Source organism: Pan troglodytes, chromosome 5, assembly GCF_028858775.2.
Source record: "Pan troglodytes isolate AG18354 chromosome 5, NHGRI_mPanTro3-v2.0_pri, whole genome shotgun sequence".
NCBI classification, from domain to species: Eukaryota; Metazoa; Chordata; class Mammalia; order Primates; family Hominidae; genus Pan; species Pan troglodytes.
Window position 1 is genome coordinate 30902946 of NC_072403.2, and position 13760 is coordinate 30916705.

The window sequence follows — 13760 nt, forward strand, 5'->3', positions numbered from 1 at the left end:
CTCAGTAATAGTTGCATTTTTCTTTTCTTTTCTTTTCTTTTTTTCAAACCTCTTGCATTTAAGGATTGGAAACTTTACAGCATTTAAACCAAACTGAACCATATCTAGGCTTTATGTGGCTCGATTAAATCTATAGTCAATGAATAGATAACTGGTTTTGGTCAAACATCTTGCATTTCACAATATTTACTCAGTTTGATACTTCAGACTGTATCACTAAAGGAGAAAGAAGAAAATGTAACTCAAAAAGCAGTCCTCCCAAAGGGATGAGTGAACACTGAGCTTCTACGCGAGCACCATTGGCTGGCATCACCATATCGAGCTACCCAACGTGTGCCAAATTCTGTATGGCTGCACAAACAAACACACATCTCTCTGAGTAATACTGAGACTTCATTTCGGGGTTTCCCAGAGCACTCCACTGTGTTGTAAGATCTCTTAGGTGGCCAGAAGCTTAGAAAATGCAAATGGAGATGACAGTGAGGAGCTGTTGACCCAAGGTGTTTATTTTTGGCACTTTATTTACTGCATGGTTTTGAAGATACTCCCACTGTTACCCTAGAGAAACTGTCCCCTCCTCCTGTAACTGCAACCTTGAAATTGCACCATTTTCTCCCAGAAGAGACTGTGGACAACAGGGTTGGAGAAATCCAGCAGTGAGAAGGGATCACCCCAGAGGAATTCAGGAATCAGACACTGAGGGTTAACTGAGCAGCAACAGTCAGTTCATCCCGGCATTGGTGGCTGCAGCAGTTCCCAAAGACAGTGTACAGCTTGGGTCCTGCTGGGATCACCAATTGTTGTCAATCAGGGCTGGAACCATCCTTAGAGGAGAGCTTGGAAATGTCTGGGGTGTTTTGGGTGGCACAATGACTGGGGGTTATTACTGGTATTTAATGTCTTAGCACTCAGGGGCCCAGGGATATCAACCTTACCATAATGCATGGAACAGTAGCTCAACAGGAAGAACTGTCCAGCTCCAAATACCAATAATGCCCACCTTGAGACACACTGAGAGGCAGAGAACTGGAGTTATCCTTTTCTCTAGCTCTCCTTTGCATCTCCCCTTTCTGACCCTTTTACCACCCCTTACCATGATCCCCACTTGAATGATGTTTCTGGACAAGGGTTGCACTTAGTTACATAAATTAAATTAATTAAAATGGGCCTAGGTGTAGGAAATTTGGATGTGGACTAAAGCTCTCTTTTGTGTGGTTGGGATAAGAGGATGGGTGTCCATTTTGATAATCACTACATTTCTCAACTACTGTCCTATGTCCTTTAATCTCCACAACTTCATGAGGTGGGTGCTATTATCCCATTTTACAGATGAAGCAATGGGGGCTCTGAGGGCTTGAAAAACATCCCTAAGATCAGGCAGCTAGTGAGTGGCAGATTTGACTAATTCCAGAGCTCACTCTGCTACCTCATGTCTGGACAACTTATGGGAGTGACTGCACACAGTCCAGGTCACTGCAGCATCCCCGTGGCTCTTGGGGACCTGCGCTACCTCCCTCACCTCCCACCTCAGAACTACCTGGTTACCATGTGAACCTGAGGGCCCTAGCTATTCCACTTCAAAAAGTTAGCATAACCTTTCTAGGCCTGTTTTATTTTAAGTGGGTGGAATTGTGTCTCCCCTATTGAATTCATATGTTGAAGTCCTAACCCCCAGTACCTCAGAATGTGACCTTATTTAGAAACAGGGCCATTGAAGATATAATTAGTTAAGATGAACTTACATCATATTGGAGGAGGATGGGTCCTTAATCCAATATGACTAACTTCCTCATAAAAAGGAGAGATTTAGACAAAGACATAGACATAGGGAGGATAGTATGTGAAGATGAAGGCAGAGATCCACAAGCCAAGAAACACCAAAGATTGCCAGTAAACCACCAGGAGCTAGGGGAGAGGCCTGCAAGAGATTCTCCCTCACATCCCTCAGAAGAACCAATCCTGCCAACACCTTGACCTTGGACTTCTAGCCTCCACAGCTGTGATGCAGTAAGTTTCTGTTGCTTAAGCCACCCAGTTTGTGGTACTTCATTACAGAAGTCCTAGAAAATAATATACTTTCTCATTTGGCTTGTTTTGAGGATTAAGTAGGATGATTTATGTAAAGACGCTGACACAGTACATGGTACACAGTAAATACCCAGTTATAATTATACGCCTAAGTCTCTCACAGGGAAGCTTAGGATATTTCCCAAATTGAAGGCTCAATGGGGATAGAGAATGAGAAGTCACCACACTCCATATAAAACCTCAATAACCCTTAGGAAGTTTCCCTCAGTCTCCTCTTCTCCAATTTAGATATCTCAGAAACACAGCTAATCATCTCAAAGATCAAATCACAAATGCTACCACGAACTCCTTGAAAGCACAGAGGATAGAAAACATGGTTCTTGCTCTCCAAAGTTTACAATTACCTTAGAGAGATATGACATACATGCATGATGTGTTAACTAAAAAGAAAAATTAATAAACTACAGATGCATGCATCAATATGGGTGAGTTTCAAAAACATAATATTGACTTTGAAAGGTCTCAGAAAATTATAAATGGTATAATTATATTTATATGAGTGTCCAAAATGAGCGAATAAAAAAATGTAAGTAATCGCTAACACAGAGTGCCAGCAACAGTTTTAAGTGCTTTGATTCACTTAATTCCTATATCAACCCTAAGATATAGATATATTTATTATCTCTATTTTAGTTTAAGGCCCAAGAGGTGAAGTGATCCACCCAAGGTCATACATTTGGTAAGTGGTAGAGGTACTGAGATTTGATCCCAGAGTCCAAACTCTTAAACACCAGGCTACACTATCTCTTATCTATGTAAAGTCTAAAAGAATGCTGAGCTTATATACAATTTTAACAAAGTGCAATAAACTGTGAAGAAGTGACTAGACAAAGGAGGCAGAGTAGGAGAGTGGGCTCCTAAGAGTGGTAAATTGTGGGAAGGTAACTAGGAATGTATGATAGCTAAGGATTGTTATGCAGACTCATCTCTCATATCAGGAAGAGGACCATGAGGCTTAGTCACCCAAGATGGGAAATAAAACACCTTTACAAGTGGAAATTTATGGCACTTAAAGCAGAAAGGAGAAGGGCAGAAGATTCTTTCTCAAAAATAGCTCAAAATAGTACTTATGCTAAATTAGCGTATTTTGGGGGACACATTCTGATCCCCTTCGAATCCATATTAGAAAAGAAAGACTAAAGATAGGGAAATTCAGTGCTTAGTTAAGGGAGATGTAGGTCACAGAGAGTAGTTTTCACTAAGAAATGAGGAGTAAGTCTGGAACAACAATGAAAGAATCTTGTTTTTCAGTGATTGAGGCAAACAGCTCCAATAATTGGATTTGGGGAAGAGAACAAAAGTATAGATGAACCAGTATAAGGCAACTACTTTGATCAAATGCTGATTTGTGACAACCTGTACTAAATTTAACAGCAGAATTTCATCAAGGTCATAAGCACAGGAACATAGCAAAGCTTTTATACGCCAAACAGTTGGTGCCCACTTTATGCCATACTAGGTCTGTGAATTACAATGATATGAAAGTTCTGGTCCTTGCTTTGTGGAACTTTACTCACTTCATTCATTTGGAGAATAGTAATGAATACCTACTATATTTCAGGTGCGGTGTGAAATATTTAAGTAAATATATAAGTGACAAGGCATGTGTTGTGTTGAACATATGAATATCAACACAGTATTATTATTTTGAGTTATGAGAATTGAGGCTATAATAATCAATAATTTATTAATTTAAAATATTTCTGCATAGTTTGCTGTTTTGAAAAAAAATACCGCCTGTGAAGCGTGTACAGGAGGAAACCATACTAGTGGAAAAATTTCATCATCTAACGTGGGCTTTTATTCCAACAGAAGAGCCCCACAATCTTCTCTCTGTGCTTCTGGAGAATTTCCCACTCCTTTCAGAAAGTGTTTTAAAATACTTAATTTTCAGATATACAAACTTCTGAACAGGGAGAAAAATCTGAAGTAATTAGGAGCAAAATGTTCGAAACAGAAAGGAGAACAAAGTAGGAGAGAGGAATTGAAACTGTTAGGAGTGGTAGGAATCAGGAAAGAAAAAGGTGAAAAAAACCACAGAGTCAGAAATAATCTTATCTTGGGGTAACTTTGCCAGTAAAGATGCACCTAAAAATTTGTCTAATTTGTCTAACTGTAAAATGCCACGTCTAAAGAGCTGGGACAAAAGGAATACGATTTTTTTTTTTTGAAACAGAGTCTGTCTCTGTCGCTCAGGCTGGCGTGCAGTGGCTCGACCTTGGCTCACTGCAACCTCCGCCTCCTGGGTTCAAGTGATTCTCCTGCCTCAGCTTCCCCAGTAGACTAGCTGGGACTACAGGTGTGCGCCACCATGCCCAGCTAATTGTTTGTGTATTTTCAGTAGAGACGAGGTTTCACCATGTTGGTCAGGCTGATTTTGAACTCCTGACCTAAAGTGATCTGCCCGCCTTGGCCTCCCAAAGGGCTGGGATTACAGGCGTGAGCCACTGCGCCTGGCCGGAACATGATTTTTAATAGTATTCTTGTTTTCATGTTGCAAAGAAGAGGTACCAATCTCATGGGTACAATCTCATGAGGGTTGTCTCATGGGGAAAACCCTCCCAGAGCCTTTGGAAGTCTTCCTGCCTGCCTCCCTCAGTTTCAGGCGCATCATTAGGCTGCAGGAGCCACACTTAGAGTCACTTACTGAAGGTGCTGGGGAAGCCTGACCAAAGTCCAGGACAGTTTCCTTCAATGGGACTAAAGACAATGACGGTAATTGCCCACTGAGGGAATCCATTCCTTCCACTTACGAAAGAAGGATAAGAACCCAGCAAACGAGAGTTCTATGGCAAGACTCACATTGGGTATGGTTGGCAAGGTCATAACCATGGGTTAAAGGTATGATTGCTGGGAGTGGTTAGCTTGCAACTAGAAACAGAAAAAAAAAAAAGTATATAAAGGCACTGGTTCTGGGATTTGACAGGGCTGAGTTACAATCTTGGCTTCGTCACTATCTAGCTCTTTGACTAGAGTTAATAATTTCACTTTGAATCAGTAAAATGGAATAATAATAATCAATTACTGAGTTAAGGGACAGTTCAGCCCTTTCCCACTAATTGTCCCAAATTAAAATACAATCTATATTAATACATTGTGCTATCAATGCAAACACAACTTCAAGACCCAATCCCTAGTCCCTGGCCTTACCCTCTGTCTCAACCAGAATGTAATCACAAAGCCTCTCCAATAAAGAAATCCTGTAGCTGTTACTGATAATAAAATTTACCTCTCAGGGTTTGGCAACATTAACTGAGATGGGAATCCTTTCCTGTGGCCCTACCATTGACTTTAAAAGCATTTTCAGGGATCACTGTACAGTCTGCCCCTCCTCCCCTTTTTTTAACCTCAAGACAAATTTCTTGGTGTGGGAGCTACAGAAAGTGACAGAAGGGGTGGAGAAAAGATACACAGGAAAATAAACTTTAAGAAGACAGAAAGGAACAGTCTTCCATGTCTGTGAGAGATGTGGGGAAAGTTTAAGGAGAATTACAATCCTCCCTCCCAGAATGTGACCCCAGACCCAAGACAGCCAAAGAAGGCAAGATGAGAAGGTATAACTTTCTCAACTTTTAAAGAAAGGCATGCATTTCGTGCACCCTAAATCTTATAATGAAAGATTGCTTGATAGCACATAAGTCACTGGGTGGCAAAATAAGAGACAATATAAAATATTGTTATTGAAAAAATGAATTTTATTTAATGACTAGTCCTTGATCCTTTTGTAAATCACAAACTTTCTAACTATTTGTTTTCAAGGAACTGAAGGAAGATCTTACCGAGTTGATAATATGGGATCAAGAAATGTATTTTTAAATAATAATTTATTACATGATATTTGACATAACGATTGACAAAAAATTAAGAGATTGTATATTAGAGGAAACGCTGACATAAAGACCTTTAAAAAGCCTTTCTTTGGGTATATACCCAGTAATGCGATTGCTGGGTCAAATTGTATTTCTAGTTCTAGATCCCTGAGGAATCGCCACACTGACTTCCACAATGGTTGAACTAGTTTATAGTCCCACCAACAGTGTAAAAGTGCTCCTATTTCTCCACATCCTCTCCAGCACCTGTTGTTTCCTGACTTTTTAATGATTGCCATTCTAACTGGTGTGAGATGGTATCTCATTGTGGTTTTGATTTGCATTTCTCTGACGGCCAGTGATGATGAGCATTTTTTCATATGTCTTTTGGCTACATAAATGTCTTCTTTTGAGAAGTGTCTGTTCATATCCTTTGCCCACTTTTTGATGGTGTTGTTTGTTTTTTTCTTGTAAATTTGTTTGAGTTCATTGTAGATTCTGGATATTAGCCTTTTGTCAGATGAGTAGGTTGCAAACATTTTCTCCCATTCTGTAGGTTGCCTGTTCACTCTGATGGTAGTTTCTTTTGCTGTGCAGAAGCTCTTTAGTTTAATTAGATCCCATTTGTCAAATTTGGCTTTTGTTGCCATTGCTTTTGGTGTTTTAGACATGAAGTCCTTGCCCATGCCTATGTCCTGAATGACATAAATCATGCTGCTATAAAGACACATGCACACATATGTTTACTGCAGCACTATTCACAGTACCAAAGACCTGGAACCAAGCCAAATGTCCCACAAGGATAAATTGGATTAAGAAAATGTGGCACATATACACCATAGAATACTATGCAGCCATAGAAAATGATGAGTTCATGTCCTTTGTAGGGACATGGATGAAGCTGGAAACCATCATTCTCAGCAAATTATCACAAGGACAAAAAACCAAACACTGCATGTTCTCACTCATAGGTGGGAACTGAACAATGAGAACACTTGGACACAGGAAGGGGAACATCACACACTGGGGCCTGTTGTGGGGTAGGGGGAGCAGGGAGGGATAGCATTAGGAGATATACCTAATGTTAAATGACGAGTTATTGGGTGCAGCACACCAACATGGCACATGTATACATATGTAACTAACTTGCACATTGTGCACATGTACCCTAAAACTTAAAGTATAATAATAATAATAATAATAATAATAAAGCCTTTCTTCCATAAAAGCAATAAGAAACTGGGAAAATGGTCAGTATCGACTTTTTCAGAAGGCTGGAAATTAACCAAAGGCTTACAGCAATCCAGGGAGCATTTATTCAAGAAAAATGGCTGAATTTCAATAGAACAATGAGTTTTATGGCATTTTAATTTACCGACTTCCACACACTTCACCTTATCTCTGTGGTAGCCTTGAAAATCAGCAGCCTGCAATCACAGTGAAAATCAACAGCCTGGCAGCTATTGGAATGGTTGCAGAATGGAGATAAAGCTTCTTCAAAGTCCCATTCCCCCAAAATTGTCACTATTTGACCTGTCTGGTGGTTCTCTGGAAGACTTCACTCACAAGGCTTTTTATTTAATCTGATTTAGAGTTGCCAAGTGTGAACAGTCTTTTCCTTGGGGGTGTTTGTTGAAAAGAATCACAGGCAATTAGTCAATACTGCAGCCACCTAAGGCAGTGGATTAGAGTTAGGGGCAAACAATAGGCTTACCAAAAAGCTTAAAAGAAAAAGCTTGGGAATGAGATGCCCATAGGAGACTTTGAAAAGCTCCCACATATTCCTGGGAATCTAGAAGGTGAAGCCTATATAGGGCTATGTGCATGCCCACAGCTGTGTATATGCTCAGAAAATACTTGAGAAGGCCCTAAGGTCTGACCACTGGCTAACCTTAAGGCTCTGCAGAAGCAGAAAGTAAAGGCTAAGGCAGAGTTGTAAAGTGCTTAACTGAGCATTGAAAGTATGTCCTAGTGTGCATATAGAACCCCTTGGCAAAGACTGCAAGATTTATTGGTCCCAGGCATCTAAAGAAATTTCTGTTCAATCATTAGTGTACCATTAAGCTAATCAAGCAGAGATTTCAGTGGCCACACATGACAAACAATATAGACTTTACAGAACTATCTCAGAAAAGTCACTAAAAAAACAACAAGAACAGCAACAAAAACCTTGGGGGAGTAGGGAGAATCTGATTTCCAGAGTTTCCATATAATTTTAAACATCCCGTTTTCAGCAAAAAATTATGAAACATGCAAAGAAGCAAGAAAGTATGGTCTATACACAGGAAAAATAAACAATCAATAGGAACTCCCTAATGAAGCCCAGAAGATGTTGGCTGCAAACTTCCCAGATTTGATGAACAAGATTAATCTATAAATCTAATAAGCTCAATGAATTTCAAGTAGGATAAACTCAAAGAAATCCACAACTAGACACATCATAATCAAACAGTAGAAAGTCAAAAACAAAGAGCATCTCACCCAAACAAAAGTGACTCGCCATATACAGGGGATCTTCAATAATACTAAAAAGCAATTTCTCATTAGAAGCAATAAAGGGCAAAGGGATGAAAAAAAGTTGGTTAATGGGCACAAAAATAGTTATATAGAAGAAATATGTTCTAGTGTTTGACAGTACAGTAGGGAAATTATAGTTGACAGTAATTTATTATATATTTCAAAATAGCTGAAAAGAAGAATTGTAATGTTCCCAGCACAAAGAAAAGATACATGTTTGAAGTGATGGATACCCCAATTACTCTGATTTGTATATATTCCATACATGTATCAAAATATCACATGTACCCCCAAAATATGTACAATTACCATATATCAATTAAAAAAAAGAAATAAACCATAGAAGGCAGAAGAAAGTGGACAGCATATATAAAGTCCTGAAAGTAAAAAATAAAAACAAAAAAAATGTCAACTAAGAATTGTATATCCAGCAAAACTATCCTTTGAGAATGAAGGAGAAATAAATATATTTCCAGATATACAAAAGCTGAGGAAGTGTATTACTAGTAGATTTGCCTTGTAAGAAATGCTAAAGACAGTCCTTTAGGTTGACATAAAAGACACTGGACAGTAACTCAAAGCCATAAGAAAAAATAGCACTGGTAGAAGTAACTTCATAAGTAAACATAAAAGACAGTACAAATGTATTTCTTGTTTGTAACTCTTTTCCCTCATCTGATTTAAAAGACAATTGCGTAAAACAAGAATTACACATCTGTGTTGATGGGCATATAATATATAAAGGTGTAATTTGTATGACAATAACAGCACAAAGAAGAGGGGAATGAGTGGAATGATAGAGGATAAAAGTTTTTATATTCTCTTGAAATTAAGGTGGTATTAATCTAAACTAGATTGCTATAAATTAAGATGTTAATTGTAATCCCCAAGGCAATCACTAAGAAAATAAATAAAAAGTATAGTAAAAGAACCAATAGAAAAATTCAAATTATAAACTAGAAAAATATCAATTTAGCACAAATAATTCAGTGATACCTCTATAAAAAATTTCTTTTATTCTCATTTATTTTCTTATGTGAACTTGGCTTCTTAGTGCTTACACCTATATAAATAAAATATGAATATTTTTACAAATTCTTGTCTCACTGTAGCAAAAGTAATATTCATCCATGGATAAATGAACTCACTGAAAGAAAGTCAACCTCATTCATCTCATTAAGAGATACATTTCTAATAAAATTTTGATTTCATGCTGGAAGATGATAATTATTTATTTATTTATTTATTTTTAATTAAATTTTTTTTTGAGACAGAGCCTCACTCTGTTGCCCAGGCTGGAGTGCATTAGCATGATCTCAGCTCACTGCAACCTCCACCTCCTGGGTTCAAGCAATTCTCTTGTCTCAGCCTCCCAAGTAGCTGGGATTACACCACCATGCCCAGCTAATTTTTATATTTTTAGTAGAGATGAGGTTTCGCCATGTTGGCCAGGCTGGTCTCAAACTCTTGATCTCAGGCCATCCACCTGCCTCGGCCTCCCAAAGTGCTGCGATTACAGGTGTGAGCCATTGCACCCTGCCAACCATCTCATTTTTAAAGCCCAAAGTAGATTCTGAAAAATTACATACCCTCATGCATTGGAAACCTTTTATCCTGTAATCCCAGCTACTCAGGAGGCTGAGTCAGGAGAGTCGCTTGAACCTGGGAGGTGGAGGTTGCAGTGAGCTAAGATCGCACCACTGCACTCCAGCCTGGGCAACAAAGCAAGACTCCGTCTCAAAAAAATAAATAAATAAAATAAGATGGTTAAAGACTACTGGTGCGGATCTCACATTGAGCAGAGTAGGACTACAGCAGGACCTGTAGGGCAGGGACTGGGATCAGGGGGTTCCTGGGGGAGCCAAAAGAAATAGGGGCCCAAGGGGTCTGGACCCTGCAGGAGGGAGGCCTCGCAGTGCCATCCCTTTGCACATACTAGCTTTGTGGGCTGTGACCCAGTCTCTCCTGACGTATTTCTTTTTGGCCTCTAAGTTTTTTGTCCTCAAAGAAGGAATAAAACAAGGATTTAGAATTCAGGACTTGTTAAGTTGATTTTGGCCAAGTGTTTTTGAAAATTCTTCCTGGCGTGGCTTCTTTTCAGTATATGTGTTTCAGTGACCTCTGACTATACAGAGACAGAAAAACAATTTGGAGAAAGAGATATTTTGAAGACTATGTGACAGAAAGAAAGAAGAAAGAAAAAAAGGAGGAAGAAAGAGAAAACGTGAAGGAGGAGCAGAATATTCTTCTTTTGGAAGGAAAATACTTCCAGATTGTGTCTGTTTTTTTAAAGATTCCGTGGGAGGATATCCAGAGACACTCCTTGATTTAAAACTTCAGCCTTCCCTCCCGCAAATTCGGCTCTGGGTGCCTATCAATGCTACAGGACAGACGTGGGCCCAGATAAGGCTGAAACACACCTAAACTCTCCGTCTCTGGTTTTGGGCTCACCTTAGATGCACTCTAACTCTGCTCTGTCAGGCATCCAGGAAGAACTACATGCATTTGGGTCAATTTGGATGGAGGAAATGAAGAATTATCGAGTAAGAAATCACCATTCCTCTTTTGTGTACTGGCAGGCTCAACCCTGAATGTACCTTCCTACTTTAATGTCTGAAATGTATTAATAAATTACAATAAAGAATGAAACAGTGAAAACAAAACCCCAGAATAAAAGAAAAGAAAACGTGTCCTGTGGACCGAAATATGGAACGGTCCTGCTCAGGAGGGAATAAAGTCTCATGTTTTCCTGACCTGGGACTGGTGGAGAAAGAAGATGGTGCAATTCTCCTCTGATTCCTTACAGTTTAATTAGCAGCCTTGATCTTCTTCAAAAAGGGGCTCTACCTTTTCTTCTCTTTCAAATAAAGGATGGGGAGGAGAAGGAAAAAGTAGGGGGAAGGGGAGGGGAAGGAAAAGAGTAGGGGAAGGGGAAGGAAGGAGCAGTGAAGGAAGGGAAGGAAAGAAAGAAAAAAGAAAAAAAATGAGATATTGCCTCAACTTTTAATGTATAAGTTAACTCTCGCATGTTTTAATAGCTCATCTAGTTCAATTTGGCCTTCAAACGCTATATCCCCTATTATAGAACTCACTTTCCATGACCACGCTCTTATAATTATTTTCCTAATTAGTTCCCTGGTCCTATACATTATTTTCCTAATACTCACCAAAAAATTAACTCATACTAGCATCATGGATGCCCAAAAAATTGAGACTGTCTGAACTATTTTACCTGCCATTATCTTAATTTTAATTGCCCTCCTATGCTTACGTGTTCTGTACGTAACAGATGAGGTTAACAACCCTTCTATCACTGTCAAAGCAATTGGCCACCAATAATATTGAAGCTATGAATATACAGGCTATGAAGAATTAGTCTTCGATTCTTATATAGTCCCAACAGCAGACTTAAAGCCAGGAAAACTTAGATTCCTGGATGTTGATAACCGAACAATTCTCCCAGTAGAGATCTCCATCCGTATATTAATCTCATCCGAAGATGTCCTGCACTCATGAACTAACTATCCCCTCATTGGGCCTCAAAACAGATGCAATCCCCAGAATACCTGACTATGAAGAGAACCTCTGAGCATTAGGATGATGAGCCCAGATTCCTCTCCTTCACTGCTCTGTGTCTGTCTCAGATGATTGCTCATGGGAGTTGTTAGTTATTAATCACTCTGCTATTTCTTTCTTTCTTTCTTTTTTGAGATGGAGTTTCACTCTTGTTGCCCAGGCTGGAGTGCAATGGCACAATCTTGGTTCACCGCAACCTCTGCCTCCCAGATTCAAGAGATTCTCTTGCCTCAGCCTTCCGAGTAGCTGGGATTACAGGCATGAGCCACCACATCCAGCTAATTTTGTATTTTTAGTAGAGACAGGGTTTCTCCATGTTGGTCAGGCTGGTCTCAAACTCCCGACCTCAGGTGATTCGCTCACCTTGGCCTCCCAAAGTGCTGGGATTACAGGTGTGAGGCACCACGCCCAGCCACTCTCCTATTTCAAACACTTTTTGCCTTTTAAATGTCAGTTCAGGTTGACCACAGGGAAACTTTGTAACGACCAATGGGTCAAGCTTCTGAGGCACTGGTTCTGGCCCCTTTTCCTCCTCTCTCCATCCCTCTCCCTCTTGTCCCTGTTCCCTGACTTCTCTTAGGTGTCAAAAACAATCCAGGGCTCATTTCATCTCTATACATCCATGTCACTCTCTCCTCCTTAACTCTTCAAATAGTATCTTTTTTTTTCCTTTTCTTAGAACCATATCTGGTGTGACAACAATTTGAAAAGCGCCACCCATCCTCTCTGAGACCACAAACAGCGCTGAAGGCAGTGAACCAAGACTTACAAACAAGGGTGTAGACCAAAGAAAATGCTGGGGGCCAGAGGAGGAGAAAGCAAGAAGATAGAAACACCATAGTTTCAAGAGGGAGGGGAGCAGAAAGCTGCCAGCTCTCCAAAAAACAAGAAGCAAAACCCAGAACTCAAACCTCATGAAAGTATCACGAGGTTGAAGCCTTTAAAAGGTGTTTTTACAGCAGATTTTAGAGACTTCTCAGCTTACCAACGGTTATAAACCCGTATCCTTGCAAATTCAGCAGTAGAGTCATTAGATTGCCCTCTCAGCCTCTGCGCATGAAGGGTCTCAGGGCTTTTCAGGACATCTTTAGGGTCAGGTTTTGTGAAATAGGTAGGTTGGGCCAGCTTTCTGGGGGCTCTAAGCAACCTTGGAGAAAATGGGCAGGAGTAAATAAAGGTATGCCAGCTTGCTTTTTACAGTGGGGACTTGGCAAATGCCAAAAACAGTATAAATATTATATTCCCATCTTCTAATATCATGGAAACCCATGGTGGCGATGGGGCGCAGGGCTCACTAGCCACCCTGAGGTGAAGAAGTGGCCCCTCAGAGATCTGAAGCTGGTTAGCAAGAGTTCACCAGGGCCTAGCTCCTTGTCCCTCAGGGAAAGCCCCTGGGTGCTATAGCCCACCCCCTGGAAGGGGCAGCCCCTGGAGAAATGTTAGAATTCTGGGTGAATTATTTTCTTATGAAATTTCATCCAAAGTTTTAACAAAGTACCAAATAGGAGAGTTGTTAAGTATTGTGAGTGAGTGAGGTGGAGGAAGCAGAGCGGGGAAGGGGTGGCTCCACTCTCTCACTATATTCACTGCTCATCCTAGAGATGACCTAGTGTCAAAAACGTTGCAAATGCAACCAGCTGCCTGTTGCATCCATGTAGTTCAGTTGTTGCTATTTACAGGGTAGTATAAATGCCCAGTGCTGCTATGAACCAAGGTGCTGAGTACCAAATGTTCCTGGAAGAGCACCTAGTAGTGTTTCATTGGATGGTA

General features: G+C 40.1%; 1 protein-coding gene across 15 annotated transcripts in view; it reads right to left on the reverse strand.

The window, feature by feature from the left end:
- Positions 1 to 13760, reverse strand: part of RIPOR2 (RHO family interacting cell polarization regulator 2) — a 234577-nt gene that overhangs the window by 128358 nt on the left and 92459 nt on the right. The gene's annotated exons all lie outside the window — the stretch shown is intronic.